The sequence below is a fragment of the Nyctibius grandis genome, chromosome 1, assembly GCF_013368605.1.
Source record: "Nyctibius grandis isolate bNycGra1 chromosome 1, bNycGra1.pri, whole genome shotgun sequence".
Lineage (NCBI taxonomy): Eukaryota > Metazoa > Chordata > Aves > Nyctibiiformes > Nyctibiidae > Nyctibius > Nyctibius grandis.
The window spans coordinates 53,104,570-53,126,603 of NC_090658.1; the positions used below are offsets into that span (position 1 = coordinate 53,104,570).

At 38.4% G+C, this 22,034-nt stretch overlaps 1 protein-coding gene across 3 annotated transcripts in view; it reads left to right on the forward strand.

The window, feature by feature from the left end:
• PRKN (parkin RBR E3 ubiquitin protein ligase) overlaps window positions 1-22,034 on the forward strand; it is an 852,414-nt gene that overhangs the window by 771,154 nt on the left and 59,226 nt on the right. The gene's annotated exons all lie outside the window — the stretch shown is intronic.

The window sequence follows — 22,034 nt, forward strand, 5'->3', positions numbered from 1 at the left end:
GTTGTATCCTCATTAGAAGCTAAGGTTTGGTATTTGATTGCCTTCCAGCAAGTGACTTAATAAGCTAATTATTCTGTTGAGCAAAAAGCTCCCAGAACTGTGCCTGCATAAACAATTTGGCCAGGATTCCTTCCCATCAGCACTCTGTGCAGTCAAACATTTTCTGAATTGTTGGCTATTTTGCATCTCTTCTGGACGGCTTATCTACATAATGGGATAGTTGTCCAGATTTTACCGGTAAGAATGGATACAAACATAGGTAGACAGCATGTTAGGTGTGGCTCCCTAAACCATGTGCTAATATCACATTGCAGCGTTTCAAAAGAATGGTTTAATTTAATTGGACTTGTCACAATGAGGACAGATATACCGAAAGAGACTTTGTGGTTGTATTGAGGAGCCCCTGGAGAACTTTCAGTTTTGAAGACACTTACTTATTTTTCTAATATCTAAATAAAGCAGGTTTTAATTTCCTAGGTAGATGAAGACCTGCCTTGCCTAACACCATTTGAATGGTCATTTATTGCTATGAGGATTTGGCTGGGGGAGGAGGATTTCTGTAAGAAGTAACAGGTGCAATCACATGTTGGATGGCAAATAAAGCCAATTTTTCAGCATTGTCAGAGAGGATAGGATTTTTTACAAAGGAGCCAGCATTTACAATATTATGTATGCTGCCTGTCTAAACCTACAGTCACTTGGCACTGAACCCCTAGAAATATTGGCCAAGTAATTTAGATGGCACATGTGTTCAGATGGCACAGCTCCACCCAGACTCAGAGTCAGCCAAGAGATCATCCATCTACGAGCATCAAGTGGTACTGTAGATAGTAGGGTTTCAAGCCAAAAAGAAGTTTCCAAACAGCTGTCTGTCCCTGTATCATATACCTATAGCTAAAATGGTATGTGATTGATAATCTAGTTTTTGCTTGGATTATTTTTCAAAGTATAGCCCCTCTGTAGATGTAGATACCTTGACTCTGCAGTGCAGAGCTGGTGCTTTGGTGGCTCAGGAGAAAGATTTACAGTCTCTGTTGCCTTTTCATGTTCAGATAGCTGAGGAAGCAGAATCATCTCTGTCCTTCTTTTCTAGAACAAATGACATAGAGAATTTCTGCTGAAAACTTCCCCATTGTTATCTGTCAAAAGCAATTAGTAAGAATATGCAATGTGTAAAGTAGTTTAGGTGTTTGAATAGCAAAGCTTTTTGCGGGCCTTAAAAGTCCAAAGGTGTTTTAGTCGTCTCTGGTATACAATGAGGGAGACCAACATTTCAGTAGTAAAATTCGTGCTCATGACATCCATGCTTCATGCAAACAATTTTGTAATTTTCTGTGCCTCCATCTATTTTTTTTATATCAGAAAGAGTTGAAAAGGTACCATTTAGAATATCACACTGATAGAAAACTATACAGTTTGTTTCTTTCCTTTAGTTATATATTTGGCCAATTCAAAACTCCACAAAGTGACAGGATGTATAATGGTGGGAAGGAAATTCTTATTTCCATTAAAAAATTACAAACTTCAGAGTGGAAATAATATTGTTATAAATTCATAATACCTTGCAATACCAGAAGGTGTGTTGGCCTCACAGTTTTCATCTGAGAAGAGCACATTCGAAGCAAATTTCTTGATTGTTCCCACTCACTGCACTTTGATTCACATCGTAGCATGATCTCAGGGCACATCAACTGGCCTTTTTTCCTGAAGAAATTAAACTGGACTATGAGATCCAGGAGCTCATACCATGCATTCCTGCTGCTAATGAGCATTCAGTCCAAAAGACAGAGTAAAGCTGGTCTGAAATAAAACCCCTGAAACATTATGTGTGGACATTGTGTCGCCCATACCAACTATTGGACTTTTCAAATCTGTTAGGTTGCACTACCAAAGCAAGCTGCTCTGAATGCAGAGAAAAAAAGTAAAAGGTATGATTTTGAGCTTACACTGTTGAATTAAAATTATAATTTTTTTTTTTGGTGATTGTGGTGATTGTGGTTTACCTCTACAGAAAACAGGACTATCCCCCTTTTTTACTGCGAACGTCACTACATCAGTCCTTAGAGTACAGTCTGGATTTCAGCATGTGTCTCCTGCTTGCAACAAGGTAAAAAGAGGATTCCACACCTCCTTCTCCAACTTTTACACCATTATTCAAAAGCTACATATTACATAAAAACTTTGGGGTAATGGTTGGATAGACTGCTAATGTAAAACTCAAGTACCATTTTGGCTTAGAGGGTTTTCTTTCCATCAAGAAACACTTTAATGACTGGTCAAATGTACTAACCATCTACTCCTTGCCTTAGGCCTTTGGACTAATTTAGAAAGTCATTAACCATTCAGTAATAGGAAAGCATATGCCATATTATCCAGTGCATGCAAAATCAGATAAGAACTTCTACTCCACCATTGGAACTGCAAAATAAATAAATAGCTAAAATAGCTCGTAGTCCTATAAGAAGTCTGTGTCCTGTGAATGTGAAGCTGCAACATCTGTGATAAAGCAAAAATGTGTATTTCTCCATTTGGTTCATGTATATAAAATTAATTGAGATGTTCAGTCTTGCTGATGATTTGATCCATTCAACAAGAATGCACTTTTCACAGTACCTTACACATTGCCAACACACAGAGACTGTCCCTTTTTTTCTTTCAATGCTGTGAATTTAAAAATTTATACATTTGTCTCTTGGTCATGTGTTCAAAACCAGTTTTCCCATTCTGCTGGTGCCTGTGAACCTGTTCAGGTTTAGTGCTCTGTCTTTTATCATTGCTTGCTATGCAACTTGGATTTTCCTGTGGACTGAATGAGAAAGTGATAGCATGTGGTCTTTCTATTTAATTGCATATGGCCGCACTCACTCTGATCCCAGCATGTCTCAGGGAAAATGTCAACAACCATATAATCATAGAAGGGTACACGTGAGCAAAAAGAAGAAAAATTATATTAAAAATTATCCACCACTTAGTGCTTTAATTTAACCTCCTATATCTTGTTTAGCAGAGCATTTTAAAACAATTTTTCAAAGAGCCTTAGCAAAAATAAATGAAGACATTTATTCAAGGAGAAATATTTTTTATTTTAAATGAGTTGCATATTCAGTATAGAACTGAAATATATTTTTCTCCATTTGTCAGATGAAAAATTAGTAAATGTTACAGTTATTAATTATCTACAGTAACTATTTGCTGAATGAATATTATTTTTTATTAATTATGTATCCAAGATCCAAGAATGCTTTACCAGCTGTAGTTTCAATTCCCAGTTGATGTAAATTGGCTTTGCTTCACTGAAAACAAAACATCTATATCAGTTTACACCAGCTGAAGATCTGGCTCCAGCAATGCAGGGCAGCATTGAGATTTCAGACCTGCTGAGCAACATGCAGCTCTCCATATTTAAAATATTTAATATTTTTCCAAAAACACCAGAAAAGGCCTTGATTTCTGCAGTAAAAAGCTCAAAACCATGTGCTTCTGAGGACTCGCTTAATACCAACTGAAGGCTGAACCCTCCAGGTATCTCAAAGGGACGGGGGAGTGTGTTACAGTAAAGAATATCTCCTGCTGCAGTGTCCCAAACACACCCTTGCTCCTACCAGCTTCCTTTCACTCACCCAAAAGTGGCACACCACCACAACCACCACCAGGTTTTTTGCTAACCTCTTATTATCATAACTGAAAGATCTACTCAAATAACTAGTCTAAGACTCTGATTTTGTAATCTCATCTGTGACTTATCATTTAAAATGTAATTTTGTATCATTTCATGGAGAGAGGTTGGCATTCTACCTGTTCTGTAGCTTCTGCCTTAGAGGTAAAGGAGAAAGCTGGACTGTAAATAATTTTCCAAAAGTTATGTAGTGGAAATAAGGAAGGTATAGCCTCATATAGTTCTTTCTCTGCCACTAAAACAAATTGTGGAACTGTGACAGGTCTGATTCTTTTTTTAGTATTTTTTTTTTCCCTTTGCTGGTACTTGTTCAGTCTTCATGGCTCAAAATTGAATTGTAGAGAGTGCCTCATGCCTCAAAAAACTTCAAAACATGTGGGCCAGTACTGAAATGACATTGTGGTTTGCCACAGTGCTTTGTAAAGACAATTTCGTTGTACTACTGGGAAACTGCAACTTGAATTACTCCTTATATTTCCTGTCACTAAGCCTTGTCAATACGGTTTAAGTTGAATGCAGGAGAAGAAAACAAATAATTTCTTCTGATTCAGACATTGTGAAGTGCTAGGGCAACTTACTCATTTTTAAGAAGATGCTGTGGGTAGTAGATGGGCAGGCTACTGTTTTGTGGTAAGTAAGAGTCTTATCGCCCTGGTAACATGCCAGGATCTCAACAACTGTAGGAAGCACAGCTAAGTAATGTCTCACTGACTATTGTCTTAGTGCTGAAGGGTTGTTTTACATTTCTTTTTATTTACTAATTAAAATTTCAGTCTTCCTTTCTCAGAAAGATGATGAAAATGAAAGGACATTTCTAAATTCTGAAGACATTATCAGAAGTTTCCAACAGTCAGCTAGACTCACAGGACTTTCTGTGAATGGCTGATACTGTTTATCACCTGGGTATCCGAGTGCCTGGCACACCATAGAGCTAAGTGCTGCTCTTTGTAGTAGAATGATACTGCACATATAAAGTTTTTTTGAAAGCTTAGTAATAAGAAAAAAATATTTCTCATTTTTCTATAAAGCATTCCGAGCATTCAAGGTAATACTGAAGGTAGTCATTTTCCATATCATAGTTCTCCCTGTGTCAGATAATGATTTTGCAGTCTTTGAAATCGTGACTCAAAATTGCTCTATATGTTTTTATTATTATCATTTTTTTTCAAAAAAGCTTTACAAAGGACAGACAACATGAGCACACCGCTTTTATTGTGTGGGCGTGTGGTTGCCTCTGTATAATAGACTCCCCAATGTTCTTGGTTATAATGTGTAGCAATTCACATGTAGAGCTCTAGATTTCCAAACTCCATTTTCAGGCTCAATAATAGCCTTTCATTCAGCCAAAGGATTTACACCTAATTATAGAGCTGTGTGCTTTCTGTTCTGTTGTCTGGTCAGAAAGTATACTGGGCAGCTTGTCGCTGTCATTCAGGGCAAAGACCCAGTGCGTGTCGATATGCTTTTGAAAGCTTTTGATTTTTCTAAGTATACGGCTATAGATTTTAAACAATGTCTTCTGTAGGCTTACTAAGGATAGTGATAGGCAATTGCCAAGGCAGTAGTTTGCCAAGGCAGTAGTATTGGAATAATTCCTTTTTTGGGAAATTGCTGATATTTACTTTGTATCTTCACTAGGATTTCACAAGAATGGATGGGGAAGGGAACAGAGAATTGTTTTGGTTGTTTTTTACCCCATCACCTTTCTGAGTATATATCTCTTAAAAACTGAACTTCAATTTGTTGAATGCAGTTTATATCTTAATGTAAAAATTTGTTTCTGTGCATTTTATAATAAATCTCTCTTTCTTCAGTGGTTTCAGTTTTAAACTTTTTTGAAAGGAGCTTTAAACATTAAACAGCAATAATAATAAAAACATAAGTATAATACTGAGTTTGAAACTCTGTTAACTTCATTAATTGATTTCTGTTCCCCTTCTGACCTTGAGTATGGTGTTGCTACCATCTCGTACCTGTATTCAGACACATGCAGTTATTTTGTGCCATGCAATTCATATAGACTAGCCAAGGAACAAATCCCACTATGAAAGGTATCAAAAAAGATGGTAACAAAACTAAAAGGATAAGATACAAGACAACAGGTGGAGATAGAGAAGTGAAGGTACATGGGAAAAAATACGACAGGACAACAAGTAGGAGTCTCAGCAGATGAGTGTCCTAATTGTTCTCAACTATTTTTGTAGGTAGACATTAAGGCAAACAGCTGCTTCACTGTCAAGGATGTGAAATTGGTGAAAGAAATGCTGTGTGGCTATTTATAGGGACCTTTCTGAGCAGCAAGGGCACTAAGGTAGAAAGCAATAATACAACTGGATGATTGAGGCTGACATTATCACAATGGGCTGATAAGAATGGGAATCAGTATTTTGTATTGGTGAATGACAAACGGTAAGTGAAGAAACAATAGTCCGTGAAAGGTCTTGAAAGAGATGACAAGTAGCTTTTGCTAAATATGGTAAAGAATAAAGAGGTGAAGGAGGATGCAGAGGGAGAGTGACATAACTAAAGGTACTAGTTAGGTAAATGATGTCTGCAGCAGCAATCAGAATGGAAGCAAGAAAAGAGGATATTATATTAATCAGAACACCAGCCAACACAGCTCTCATCAAACATTTCCAGATATGCGTATAAATAGGAAAAACACTTCAAAGCCTCACAAAAATGAAAGAGGTAAAAATGAAAAGTTAGTACGAAGTTACGCATCTAAGGATAGTTCTCTTGCCCATGGTAATCAAGGGATACAGTAGGGAGAAAAATAAAGAATTCTAATTTAAACATATTTAACTTTATGGTATGGCTAGGAATCCATGAGGAGACATTGGAGACATATGAGAAACTTAGTGTGGATGGCAGAGGCAAGTATGGAATGGAGAAACAGGCCTATGAATTGTCAAGTTAAATCACAGAACCACAGAATCAACCAGGTTGGAAGAGACCTCAGGGATCATCGAGTCCAGCCGTTGCCCTTACACCACCCTGTCAACTAGACCATGGCACTAAGTGCCATGTCCAGTCTTTTCTTAAACACATCCAGAGATGGTGACTCCACCACCTCCCTGGGCAGCCCATTCCAATGTCTAATAACCCTTTCTGAAAAGAAATTCTTCCTCATGTCCAACCTGAACCTCCCCTGGCGAAGCTTGAGGCTGTGTCCTCTTGTCCTATCACTAGTTGCCCGGGAGAAGAGGCCAACTCCCACTTCACTATAACCTCCCTTCAGGTAGCTGTAGACTGCAATAAGGTCACCTCGGAGTCTCCTCTTCTCCAGGCTAAACAACCCCAGCTCCCTCAGCCATTCCTCATAGGTCAGACCATATCCAGTCTTAGTCCAAGCCTTAGTCAAGCTCAGCTAGTTCGAGCAACCCTGGCCCTGCAAACTGTGTGATCCAGCAAAATTCATCACTAAACGCACATGTTTAGCAGCTAAAAATTGTTAGAATATCTTGCACAGAAGTTACAGAATAGGTTGTGTGAATTTCTGACATTTTGCTAGGTTGAAAATCTTATTACCTGCTAAAGGCGTTCATTTCAGAACAGGTTCATTGTATATGTGAAGTAAAAAATTTATTGTTAGTTTTATCAAAGTCTTAGCAAGCTAATCAAAGAACTATTTTTTAGTCCATTTACAATAATACTAGGACTTACAGTTCAAATTCTATATAGTTAAAATTATGGATATGCAAACTTTCTGGTAACACTCATTTCTCTGGTGTTACATTTAACCTTTCACTGTGTCTCTGGGTCCTAAGCTCAATGGCTTCATTCTGGGACAGGGGCTGGCTTCATGAGTCCTTTACGAGGAGCAGCGTTATGTCGATATTGGTGGGGTTTTTCCCCCTTCAATGTAGGATCTGCTTGGGGTCACTTTTATATGTTTGTCAACACACTCGTTCACTGGTCTGCAAGTTGATGTTGCATCCAAATTTACTATCTTTGGTGTGTTTTACCTAAGTTGGTTATGTCTTTGTTCTCTCTGTTATTCCTAAAACCGTTTTTACCCAGCTCTCAAGGCTGCATTTGGGTAACTGACCACTGGAGAGTTGTTTACAGCACCGAGGCCTCCCATATCATCCCATGCCGGTACTTTCAAGGCCTCTGCTATCATCCCAAGCCTTTACTCACATGTGTGGCATTTTATTCTAAGGTCAGCGATAATTCACTCTGCATATAATACCTATACTTGTCATTGCTGTCTATTAGTTACAAAAAAAAGGTCTAATGTTGTTAAACCATGCAGTTATACAAAATTTTACAAAAGCAAAGTAGGTAATAGTCACCTGGTCATTAGATAATTGCTGTCACTTGCAAAACCAAATCTCTAGGCAGGCCAAGACAAGTCTAGAGAAAGCCTGACAGGTCCTGAGGCCTGTGGTGCTGGCTTGGCGCAAAGGCTGTGGCCTCTTACAAGAAACAGCAATAGCATTTTTACTAAGCCACAAAGCTACATGTTCTAAACCTCCATCTACAATCTGTTTCAATATAAGTTTATAGCCAGTGCTGTAAAACTTAACTTCAACTCGACTCCAAACCTGTGGGATGCTGCCTGTCCCAGCTGTAGCCTTAGGCTGGAGGGCTTGGTCACCCAAATCTACAAGCCTATCCCCAAACCTCCCACCTTCAAATCAAACCTCAGCTGTTTGCTATTTGGGACCCAGTCCTTACTGTGCTCCAGTAGCTGATGCAGGACCCAGATACTAGCTTTGCTTTTCTGGCACTGGCAGTATAAAGCTTATTGAGAAGCACTGTCAGCCCAGGAACCCATCAGACCAAACCAAAACTAGTCCAGTGCCTCAGCTGAGTCAGTGCAAACCTCAGAGGTATCATTTTTTCCAGACCTGATTCTACTCATAAGTACATGCCACCTGGGCCCTGACTGCAACCCTAACCGTCGTTTCAGTGCTCAGACCTAACTCAGACATGAGCTCTCAGGCAAACGATCACCTCTGAAGCAAACACTTCCTAGGTCACTTCCCAGAAATGCTTTTTGCTGCACAGGTGCAGCATAAAAACAAGCCCATGGGCACATAGACATCCAGGGAAGCCTGTCACATCACTTGGCACCTGCTGAAGTCTTTTGTAATGTAGTTCCTGGAAAAACTTCCAACTCACTTGGACTGCAGATGAGCCCACAGCCCATCTTTTCCTCCCACTGCCTCATGTATGCAGATCTCGAAGTTGCCAGTAGGTGGTACAAAATATACAGACATTGCTTGCCAGGCTTCCCTTTCCATCCACTGAACATCTGTCGCATCTCTTACGCCGTTTTGCCTGTAGATTCCCAGCAAGCATGTAGGGTTGTAAAGCCTGGCCTCTATGTAAGTGGTGGTTTGCTGTAATTATGCAGCAGAAATGTATTGGCCCACTGTGAGCAGAAGATAATTCAGAACTTGATTTTAATGTGGAATTCCCAAATAAAAGTGCTTTCAAAATATCCTTAGCTGAATTATTGTGATGCTAAGATATGAGATATCTAGCTAACACTTCATGAAAACCAGGCTTGGTGTAATGTATTTCTTACAATATTGTTGTGGAATTGAAAAACTATGTAATGCGCATATTAAATTGTAACAGAAAGACATAATGCTGACAAAAATTAAGGAATTGAATGTCTCCTGACTTACTGTATGAAGGAAGCAGCAAGCTCCTTTTTCGCTTGAACCTTCAGTGAAGGGTGAGTTCTTAGTGAAAACATATATATTACAGTGGACTCCACAGTTATATGACCTTCTGAATCAGTTCTTGGTTATCAGTGTTTTGTATTTATGCTCTAAATATTGCAAATATCACTTTCACAGAATCACAGAATCACAGAATCAATCAGGTTGGAAGAGACCTCAGGGATCATCGAGCCCAACCGTTGCCCTTACACCACCCTGTCAACTAGACCATGGCACTAAGTGCCATGTCCAGTCTTTTCTTAAACACATCCAGAGATGGTGACTCCACCACCTCCCTGGGCAGCCCATTCCAATGTCTAATAACCCTTTCTGAAAAGAAATTCTTCCTAATGTCCAACCTGAACCTCCCCTGGCGAAGCTTGAGGCTGTGTCCTCTTGTCCTATCGCTAGTTGCCCGGGAGAAGAGGCCAACTCCCACTTCACTACAACCTCCCTTCAGGTAGTTGTATTTATGTCTACAGATTAAATCACCCCAATATATATTATATAAAAAGAACAAAACAGAGTTAAGGACAAAGTCCTTAGAACTGTTACACAAAAAAAAAGTGAAAAAGGGTGAAGCAGTTGCTCAAGAGGTTGCTCAAGCTGAAAGAGTAACTTGAGTTTTTCAAGACAGAATGGAGAGGACAGAGTTGTGGAAAGAAAGGAAGGACAGTAGTTTTGAGAAGAGCCAGCAAAATCTAAAGCCCCAACAGGTGAAAGGAAATAAAAATGGAAATTTGATTTTCAGCACAGGCTAGAAAAAGCCAGAGAGAAGAAGGAGGAAGAATGAGTATGGCAGCAATCCAGAGGAAGACTAGGGTGAGGATTAAATGGAGGCTCAGAAGAGGACAACAGCTGAGAAATAGCTTGGTTTGACAGGGGAAGAGAATGGAGTTGTATGATGGTGAAAGTGAGGGGAAGGTATGTTACATTTTTTACAATGAGAGAAGGTTGAATGAGCAGCTTTTCTATGGGAGAAAATCTTAAATAAGCATTACAGTATTGCTACTGATAGCAGTCCAGCAAATGTGTAAGAAAAAAAATAGAAGCATTAATAATTGACAGTATATTCTTGCCCCACATAGAAAGCAGGATTAAGATGTGATTTTCTGTGTGATGACATAAAGAGATAAAACATATTACTCTTCTTTCGTACTTTTGGTAATATAACTGTGTCATGCTTTGTGTACTGCCATGCTAATAGATGCCAAGCACTTAATACAGATGTCAATATATTTAGATCTAGTTTCACATATGTCTAGGACATAGTTACTTTATTTTATATTATTGATGCTATCTAAGAGACTCAAACCTCCTGACCCCGCATAATGTAGGAATCACCGGAATAAGGCAGTTCAACATGCAAAAGTGGTAGTAATAAGTAACTATAAATCAAGTCCCAGTAGAAATATGTGACACAGAAGAAAGGTGAAAAGGAATAGTTAATTACAATATGAAATAGTAAATGATCATTAAGAGGCTGATCATGACTGAGATCTCACAAAAAAAGCTTGGTAGACATTTGTTTTGGAATTTACACAGCCAAAAGACAAGAATAGAAAAAACAAAAGAAATTCATGGCTCGCGGCAAGGGTGGTGACTTGGATAATCTGTTTACAGTCAGTTTCTCAGTTTTGACTGATGCTGAGGATTATTTCTTTTCATGTGAACCTGAGAGTAATCTTACTTTCTTGTTATCTTTTTTACCTGTTTTAATTGTGTGGGATGAGAGCCCCAGTAAGCACGGGCACAGGATTGACAAGAACAAGTCTTCAGTTTCAGGTGTTCTCTCCTGAAAAGGATTGATTCAGGGCAATAGGTTGGCTTCTGTGCAAGACAGTTAGCTTAGCAGCGGTGACGCTGCCTGAGTGTATTAACCTGTCAAAGTGGATCAGGAGTCTGTGCCACAGAAAAGTGAAAGGTTATAAAAGCACAAAGACAGTTCTATGTCTCTGACCATTTCCCCAGTGGAAATAGAGATGATTTGTTTTGGGATCCTATTGAGGCAGGGGAAGTCCTGACTATTTCATCAAAGGTGAATCATTCAATTTTTAAGGAAGGGGATGCAAGAGTGGATACCATTGCACTGAAAGTATTTCTTCTTAGCACGTATCTGTAGGCTTTTTTACGTTTCATGTGTTTAATAAAAAGTAACTGAGTTAGAACCTTCCACAAAGTCCATGTTCGTTTGTTACAGAGATGAACTTAAACTCAGTCCTTCAGTGAAATGCTGAGGAATTCACACTGTAGAGGTGAACATGTAGGTCTAAACACAGGAACAGTGATGTCAGGCAGCAAGCATTGGCTTGATGGTCGCACTCAAAGAGTTACGGTCAACGGCTCGATGTCCAAGTGGACAACAGTGACAAGTGGCGTTCCTCAGGGGTCGATATTGGGACCGGTCCTGTTTAACATCTTTGTCGGCGACATGGACAGTGGGATTGAGTGCGCCCTCAGCAAGTTTGCCGACGACACCAAGCTGTGCGGTGTGTTCAACACACTGGAGGGAAGGGATGCCATCCAGAGGGACCTTGACAGGCTTGAGAGCTGGGCCTGTGCAAACTCCATGAAGTTCAACAAGGTCAAGTGCAAGGTCCTGCATGTGGGTCGGGGCAATCCCAAGCACAAATACAGGCTGGGCGGAGAATGGATTGAGAGCAGCCCTGAGGAGAAGGACTTGGGGGTGATGGTTGATGAGAAGCTCAACATGAGACGGCAATGTGCGTTTGCAGAGCAGAAGGCCAACCATATCCTAGGCTGCATCAAAAGAAGCATGGCCAGCAGGTCGAGCGAGGTGATTCTGTCCTTTTACTCTGCTCTTGTGAGACCCCACCTGGAGTACTGCATCCACTCTGGGGTCCCCAAAATAAGAAGGACATGGGGCTGTTGGAGTGAGTCCAGAGGAGGGCCACAAAGATGATCAGAGAGCTGGAGCACTTCTCCTATGAAGGCAGGCTGAGAGAGTTGGGCTTGTTCAGCCTGGAGAAGAGAAGGCTCTGGGAAGACCTTCTAGCAGCCTTCCAGTACCTGAAGGGGGCCTACAGGAATGCTGGAGAGGGACTTTTTACAAGGGCAAGTAGTGACAGGACGAGGGGCAATGGTTTTAAACTGAAAGAGGGTAGATTTAGATTAGATATTAGGAAAAAATACTGCAAGGGTGGTGAGACACTGGAACAGGTTGCCCAGAGAAGTTGTGGCTGCCTGCTTCCTGGCAGTGTTTAAGGCCAGGCTGGAGGAGGCTTTGAACAACCTTGCCTAGTGGAAAGGTGTCCCTGCCTGTGGCAGGGGAGTTGGAACTAGATGATCTTTAAGGTCCCTTCCAACACAAACCATTCTATGATTCTATGAAGCAAGGCCATGTGGGTGCCTATATAGCAGCTCAGCAGTTCTCAGTGAAGGAAGTTGAGTCAGACCTTTGATTAAGTACACAAAGATAAACCCACCATTAAATTTAGTCATGCTACACTAATATGAATAACAAAGAAATATGTTTCAGAATTTCTGGGTTTCCTTCTGAATTATGCAGTTGCTTTCTCATGCTTTTACTAATGTGTTCCATGTAATTCACGTCTGAATAGGAAGTCTATCACGAAGATTTAAGCAGGACTTAAATGGTACATAGGCGTTGTGCTGGCCCCCTCCATAAGCAGAAGATGTTGGTTTGGGGTTTTTTTTGCATTTCATAATACATGCTTTTTTGCTTTTCTGGGCAAATTGTTTTGCCGCTGGAATTATGCTGCCTTCTGTGAGGATAAAACTGAACCAGCGAACCTAAGAAAGGAATTAGATTTGGCCTTAGCATACATGACCAAAGGAAAACGCTGTTGAGATGTATCCAGATGGAAGAAGTTGGCACTCCAATGCTAAGGCTATCTACCACGCTCTTTAAGGTTTCCATACCCCACACATTTTCATTGTTTGATATGACAGACCTTAGCGTTTCTTGAGTCCACACTGCTGTGTGATCTTGCTGTTTCAAGAAGAGATTTCTTTGGGGCTTCTGGGAATCTGTTTTCTTTTTCACTGCTGACCTCTAATGATAGATGTGTCTGAGCTTACGTGACAAATATTTTCAAGCCTCACGTAGGTTTGTAAACTGTATTTGCTGGGGTTTCATTACTTCCTTCCCAGATCACAAAAAAGATTTTATTATAAATAGATAGGCTTTTATGGTAGCATTTGTTTGATACTTATTACCATATGTGATTTCTTTTTCATACCACAGTTAGAGCTGCCTGGGGATAGAATGAATATAGCTATACATTTTTTTGTCCATTTTGACAGCTACACCAGAGGAAGAATAAAATTGCATACCTATCATATTCCTTCAGAATGCATGAATACTAAGCTACATTATCTAAGCTATTGTTAGTTTTATATTATTACTGTAATTAATTGAATAATTTATTATTTTAAAATCAGGAGTTCATATTAGTCCTTCTCTTCTGTGCTTCTATAAACTTTTAAATCTTGAATTTGCTGATCAAAAGAGGAACATTATTAAAGAGTAAATGTGGTCTAGTTTTCAAGGCAAAGGCCCTGGTGTAAAGGGTTTGGGTTGTGCTGCTACTACAGTCAATATATAAACCTGACAAGTAGCTAAGGGACATATTTTCACTTGAGTGTCTGAAATAGTCACTAAAATCCAAATAGTGGTACAAAAAATAACAGACTGTTATTCACTATTATAATAAGTAGGTATTTGTCAATAGTGTCTTGATGGTATTTGTAACCTTGGCATATAGATACATTTTTCACATTACGATGGCTTGTCCCCAACTTGTATGGTAAAGCAGTACCACTGGGAACTGTGGCATAGCAAAATAATTCTCTGAGAGAAGTGGAAACAAAAAGCAGATATTTAGTGTCCCAGACAGTGACTTAAATGCAGGAGCATCTTCTTTTGGGAAATATTAATTAATATAGCCCTGAAATATAAATGTGGAAACAGGTGTTCAGTTTCAGGTGCCCAAGTTTAAAAGTTTAGCCTTAGATAACCTGTGCCTCATTTCATCTGTCTTAAAGTAGGGATCTAAATGTTTGTAAGGACTACAGAGTTTATGAAGAGCTTTTTTCTTATGATCTTTACATATTACACTCCTTTAAGTAGATGTAAAATTATTTTCAAATGCTTTAATGTTACCTATTTTAAATGCTACCTATTTATGCCATGAATCGTGAAAAGGCTATCTTATCTTAAAACCTTACTGAAAGTAGCTGTGGATCTGTAAAAAAAGAAATCTCAAAAAATTAAAGCCATAAGTCTTCCATAACTTCTGAATGTTTAGAAAGCATTCAAGGTTCACCCATCACTAGTGTAGTGTGTTACTAGGTCTGTTATAAACACGTCTGATATTATTAATAGATCAAAATTGGGTTTTAAATTCCAGTTGTGGTATGAGTAAAGAAAGCTGGCTTAGTGCATTAAATTCAGGATGACTTAAGAGTGAAGAAACATGGTGTGGTAAGAATTCAGATTGCAAAGCCGTGCAGATATTACAATCAACTAGCACTAAATGGTTGAGGTGAAGAGCAAGCAGGAATAAGAAGTAGTCAACGATTTATGTTAGGGATAAAAATATGTGTGTTTTAATACTCTGCCATGTTAGCAGAATATTCTGTTGAAGAGATTGAAGTATCAATAATTATTTGTTACTTGTCCAATATAGCGAGTTAACGGGTTTGGTACTTAAACTGTCACCTCCACTTTCTTCTGTTAGATGAGCAATCTAGCAGAAAAAAGCTGCTGCTGCTGTTACTAATTCAGATAGGAATGCCATCGCTGTTCATGAATGTGCAGTCTTCAACTGTGAGCTTGGGATCATGCAGCTCCGCAGCAGTGGCCAGTGTTGCCACAGCGTAAGAAGGGGCACCTTTCCCATTTGGTCCCTGCACTCTCAAGTATTTGCCTTCTGCTGCTGGGGCACATTTGCCCAGATTTCATATTCAGAGCTCCATGTATGTGTTGTGCTTTTTTCCTTCTGATTGCCTTGTATGTGTTTACCTGAAACCTATACTCCTAAGGTATCTTAGACACTTGGAATTTTTCCTGCAGTAGTGAATTTATCCTCAAATCTGCATATATAAATCTGTCTCACTCAATCTCTCACAAGCTGGTCCAGGTGAAACAAAAGAGAAGTATACACACTCATGCCTGTTTTCTAAATCCGCTAGGTAATACTTCGAAATACACATTTTGAAATGTATTTTTAACTCGTAGCTTAAATCAGTCTAGATTATTGCAGTTGGCAAAAATCCATCAAGTATTACATTTTCATAGGCATTGTCCATGCACTGTCCCCTAAAAACAAGCAAGAAAAAAAAATGAAACACCTGTGATTCATCAGCAATGCAAGTAATATAGGTGGGGTTTAGCCTTGAGTTCTGACTTTTTCCATGTCCTCACAGTTCCAGATCTCCCAGAACTTTCTTCCTCTACCCAGCCCTCTCTGTTCCTCCTTTTTTATAGCTTCTCTAAAAATGCAGGTTTTCCAAGGGTGCCTTTCCAAGTCATAGTACTTTCAAGTAAGTGTGGATTGTTTGAGGTGCAGGTTAGATGTGTGATTGTAGAGTGTAGCCATCTTTAAAATTTCTGCAGCACCTTTGTAAAAATGATATTTTTCCTGATCACAGTTTAGGTTTTCAAAGGAAAGTAATGACCAGCCATATACTGAAAACCAAAATTAGTTTAAAAAGAAATGAAAAAAAGAGAAAGAGAATCTCAAGGAAGGAGCTGATTGCACAGTAAAAAAAGAAAGGACAGTTAGACATGACATAGACCTAAAAAATACAAAACTGCAGTCTGCTCCGTCCATTAATTATAGTACACAAAATAAATGTTGCTGTGGTGCTTGTTATCCATGAAACACTCTCACTGTGAAATAATGTTTCTTTTCCCTTTCTATAACTTTGTCAGGATTGCACCATTTTATCTTTGTAATAGGCTATTGTACAATATTAAGTGTTTTATTTCTGTGTGTAATACCTAGACAAGCTAGACCACATCTGTTTAGATTGCAGCAGTAGAAAAAGTTTAATTTCTCAGCTGTAATGCAATGGACACAATAGATTATTCTAGACAGACTAACATTGTTCCTATCAAAATGGTGGGATTGTATCAGGACAAGGCATTAGCTGGAAATAACTGAATCTCTGCTACCCCCACCAAGTACTTCCTTTGCTAAGCTATATAGAGATGTCATAATTTTTTAAAGATGTTATTGTGATAAAGAGACAAAGAAAACAGTTTTCTACTTAGGCATTCCAAACAACTCAGAAAACACTGAGGGTGTTTTATGTTGAGCTTGCAGTACCAGAGAGAGGTTGGATTAAAAAACAGAATCTGAATAAAATAGATATGCGACTCAAACATGATGCTTTAAAATAAGTTATGTGGAATTATATAGAGAGAGTAAGTAAATGTATTTAATTGGGTCAAGTTAAGCTTAAAATGCCTTTTTAAGCATCTTAAGATATAGTAGAACTTCATTAATTCTCAGTTAATCTGTCAACAATACCAGTCACTGATCTCCCAAGATTATTTCCAAGCCTGTAGGGTTTTCCTGTAGGCTTTCCCACTAAGGAAACCCTAAAAAGTGAGCTGCAGAACCTGAGGTGTTTTGTAGTTTAGGAGATTCTTACTCCTCTTTACATGTTTCAGCTCAGCATATGTATGAATTTATAGATAGAGTTCTGAAACTATATAGGCACACAATTCTTAAATGAGGGAGGTGGTCTCTTTAGGGTAAACTGCAACTCCTGCTATTAGCAGTCACAGTGTTTGCATATCTATTCAATTTTTTAGTAAGAAAAAACAGACAGTGACTTCATTAGTAGGTCTTTTAACATACAATGTTTGTAGTGAAACCATTTCTAAGAGTCTTTCTAGGGGAGAAGGTTCTTTGGTGGATGAAATACATCTTATTCCTTTGAGAAAGAAGACTACAAGAATGCTAATATCCTTGTGTCACCAACTCAGAAAAAGGATACAGTCAGGGAGGTTGACTCTGGTGGGAAGAAATGAGGAGCTCAGTTCATTATCCTGTTGATGACTTATTTTAACTATAACTTCAAAGTTATTCTGCATACAGTTGGCGAAGATCAAGGAAGAAAATATTTTTAGCACTAATGGGCTAGTCTGGGATTTTTTGAGGCGCTCAGCAGCATGAAAAAGAGTCTGATAAACCATCCAAAGCAAAATCACAGTTGTATTTTTTTTTCTTTTAGTAGTAGTAATGTTGCTTTTTTTTAGTCTGTCAGAGAACCAACCTGAATGGCTGAATAATTATCTCTGGGATAAGGTATCAAGCATGAAAAAGAGATCTGCATGTTAAAAAGAATATTTGGGGCAATATAATGAAGATGAAGGAGAATGTTTTTCACCAATATGCCTTGTAATAAAGTTTCTGTCACCCTTAGAGAGTGGATGAGTAAATGAGTCCATTGATAAAGAATCATGCTGAAAAAAGATAGGGTTCTCCATCTTGTGGGAGAATCCGACTCTACATTGTTGTTTTCACACAGATTGGAATGAAACACTGATTTTTATTTTTATACTCTCAGATTCAATAATCAGATATATATTAATGCAGATATGACAAATATTTCTTAAACAGAAATATTCTGACATTTTTTCAAGGCAAAATATGTAACTGTTACAATGATCTGAGAATCCAGCTTGCCACAGACACGTGCATCAGAGCTAAATCACTTTTCACATGATCATTATCAGATTCTGGATCAATGTTAACAGGACCAGCCTTTTGCATGTCATTTTATGGCAATGTCAGGCTTGAAGAGCACTGCTCGGTCACTAATATTTGGAGACATGGCAAGCACTTGTAGAGAAAAGCTAATGCCTCCTTTTTCTCTGGTATATTGGATGTCTTAAAGTTTTGGTGTTGTGCAAGCATTAGAAAGTTCACAAGAGTTAGTTAAGGTTTTGGGGTATTCAAAGCCACAGAAAAAAAGAATGGTGCTCAGTGGGGAGTCCAGGCCAATTAATGTATTCATTTCTAGCTGGTGCCCCTCAGATCAACAGATAGCCACAACGCTGCAGTCAGCACCTTGTGTTCCTGTGGGGAAGCAAGAACCTTACATTGTGGAAGAGATCTCTTTAAGTGACGTAGGAAAAATGCCAGATCCACAGAATGGCTCCCTTTTTGTTTTTCACCTTTTAAGGGCTCTAGTTGTAGGAGGCTTTGATGACTAAATGTAGCATGAACGGTAATTTCATGGCTTTCTTTAATCTTTGAAAGAGAGGTGGGTGTTGCGGTGCATCTTCAGAGCATTATTATTATTATTACTATCATTATTATTATTATTTATTATAGTGCCTAATGAGCTTGTGGCTAGAAAAAACGCTGTTGGAAATTAAAAGACAACCCTTCAGACCTATGGAAAAATATCCCTAACCAATCAAATGTAGCTATAGTTCAACACACATAAAAACACACAATAAATTAAAGACCTTCAAGGCTGCAGTAAGCAGCATATTCTTTCAGAATCGTTACTGAACAACAGAAGCATCTAGTGATATGGAGCCCCATCTGTTAGATATTAAAGTCAGGCAAGAGTCACAGAGGGTCTGTCTACTCCACCCAGTCCCTCCAGCTATATTTTTTGTCTGCTTTTCTTAGATATGCTGGTGAAAGTGAGGCTTTTATGTTTTTCACATTCTTGACATGTCAGATGCTAGCAACTTAGTGCACCATTTGGGAAGAAAACAGCTAGATTGCTTCAAGAAAGTATTAGTTGCTTTTAATACATTTGATTCAAAAGGAGAAAGAAGAAAAAAGTGTCTGTTCTCTATCGTGCTGGGACTAAGGTTCATGACACTTAGGAAGTGCTGCCTGATTCAACCATGCAAGACTGCCATGATTGCAAAGCATCACTCATGGTTTTAGCCCATGTCAAAACATTGAATTTGAAAGAGAAGAATTCAGAGCTACCAGCAGTGACCCTTTAGAATGATGGATGAGTTTTGCCACTTGCTGGGACCTGTAAAGCCTCTATGAAACTGGAAATCTGCTATCAAAAATCCCAAACTCAATTGAGAACAATTTGTGCATCATCTTGTCTTAGAAGTGCCTTAGAGACAAAATGTTTCAATAATTCTTCAAGAAATTTTGAGACTTCAGTTAATCAATAGTTTAGGTATGTAAACTTTATATAAAAGATGCAGACATCTTTTCAGCCTTTATTAAAATTCATGGTATGTCTGCCAAATGAAAATCACTGAAGTCTAACACATGCAAACCTGCAAAATGGAAAGGGGCAGTGATAAACTCTTACAAGTTTTGGCAGGACACTTTTTTTACCTTTTTTTTGTACAGCAGAGTGGTATCATCAGCAAATCTGTCAGCCTGCAAAACGCAGTTGCTATGGAAGAAGTGGCAGATATGGATCCATTTTGCTAGAAAAAGTAACTAACAGCTCAGGTCAGTGCTTATGCCAGAACTCTTCAGTTTTGTTTAGTTCATCCCATTTTTACTGTAAATAAGAAATAATGATGAAATAGCTTGACCATATGGGAGCATGTACACAATAGACCATGAAATAAAAAAGCATTTGAATGGATAACACTGTCCTTAGAAAAGTCAGTAGACTTTGAATTCCTGGTGTGTTTTGCAGCTTCACTGTTACCATTTTGACTTGTTTCTCCTTCTCTCTCAATGCGAACAACTTTCAAAGAAAGGTCCGCTCTGTAAGGCATATTTAAACGATGTTCCAAATACCTTATGAAGAGATCTTTATTAAACCCTGTTACAGCTAAGAGAAAAATATGAAACCAGTGTCAAATTAATTCTTATCTACCCACACACATTTTTGAACTGGACTAAGAGGAAAAGGACAACTTCACCTTTCAACTAATGAAAGCCAAAATAAAGGGGAAGGGACCTCAAACTAGAGCTTTGATATTTTGCAAAGAAAATATTCTGAAGTGGCCCTGGAAACTGAGGAAACTGCAAAACAACACATCTCTGTCTCTCTTATTAGGAAAGAAAACAAAAATGAGATTAAAGATAAACCTGGGGAAAACCACAGTTTTGAGAATAGCTGAGAGTTATCCTTGGCTTATAACTCAGATCTAGAACATTGTAATTACTTCAGCAATACCAAAAATTAGATATTAATTTTCATAGTGTAATATCTCTTCCCAAAGTTGTTTCCAATATTGTGTACATCTGCAGCAATGCAAATCAACCTTAAGAAACACATCTTGGACTTATTTGGGGGTTCTTTGAAGCAGAAATTTGCGCTTTCTTCACGACGGAGATAGAGTACTACCTTTATTGCATATGTAAGCAGAAGCTTTCTTATCATATAATATCAGTTTTAGTATGGACATTTTAGTATATAGGACAGCACAGCAAGACTAAGATAATACTCTTAGACAAGTGTTCAAATGTCTTAAGAAAATCCCATCTTGAGGCTGAACTCAGAAAACTGTGAATTTAATAAAATGAGGTTACAATTTGGGGGATATCTTTTCTCAGTTGAGAGCATCAAACCAAACCAAACCTATGCAAGGTGGCTGTAAATTAAAGATTCTCATATTCCCAAGAACTTTAGTGCTGTCAGCTCTTTTCCTCGTATGGCACTACTTCTCATGTATCAAAACTTTCTAGCTGTCACTTCATCTCTCAGGAATTTAATTTAATAAGATGCTAAATTTAAATAGCATCATAGACAAAATCCAGTAGTTTAAATAGCTGGGAGAAGCATTAATCTGTCCTATGGCTTCCAATTTTTGATTGCTACCTAGAGAGCAAATTGATAGTGCACAGAAGTTTAGTTGCATTAGTGTGGGGACATAACATGCAAGTGTTAGAGGGTGGCTGTGTAAAAATGTTTTTTTCCCAAGGAATATAGTCAGAACCTTTAAGTGCTTTCATTGTTTTCACTCATAATGTGGCAGAAGTGTGTATTTAGTTTAATTGTAGATATGATCTCATCCAAACAAACTTCAAAATTGAGAATTTTGAAACTCGGATACCACACATGAAAGTAGCTTGCAAATGAAACTTATTTTGGGGGGCCTTCTGTGTAGCTTGAAGTTGTTCAAAACTGAAACAACAAGCAAAAGCTTCTTATTTTGATGTTCTTTATTTTGTTTTCACTTGTTTGCTGGTTTTGATACTGGTCAAATTGTCATTGGTCTCAGACGTATTTTACAGTTCCAAGCAGGTCACTTGCTAGACTGCAGTACTCACATTCTGCTGTTTCAATGTCAATGGCATGACTTGGAAAATAAAAATATTTGGCCTGAAGATTTTGCTCCTCTGATTAGGAAATATAGGGTATTGTTAAGCAATCTGTAATTAAAAACAGAAGGAAACTGATGGAGCACACTTTATGTAGTAAATTTCAGTCACAGATTGTTTTCACCTTTAGATCTTGTTAAAACTAAAGGGTGATTCCTTTTTTAATCTCACTTGCATGTAACTGTGGATAATTATAATCTTTGAAATTCAGTTGGTAAGTGTATATATTTTTCATCCTTCAGAAAGTTTTAATTTCTATTAAACACAGTATGCAGAAGGATTATTGTCTGTCTTGCATGTCATTGCAATTGATTAAAAGAGAAACAACCTGCCCTACTTGATTCTCCCTGCTTTCTATGTGGACCTCGCATAGCAATGGGAGGAGGAAATCTGAGTTGCTGGATCACATTC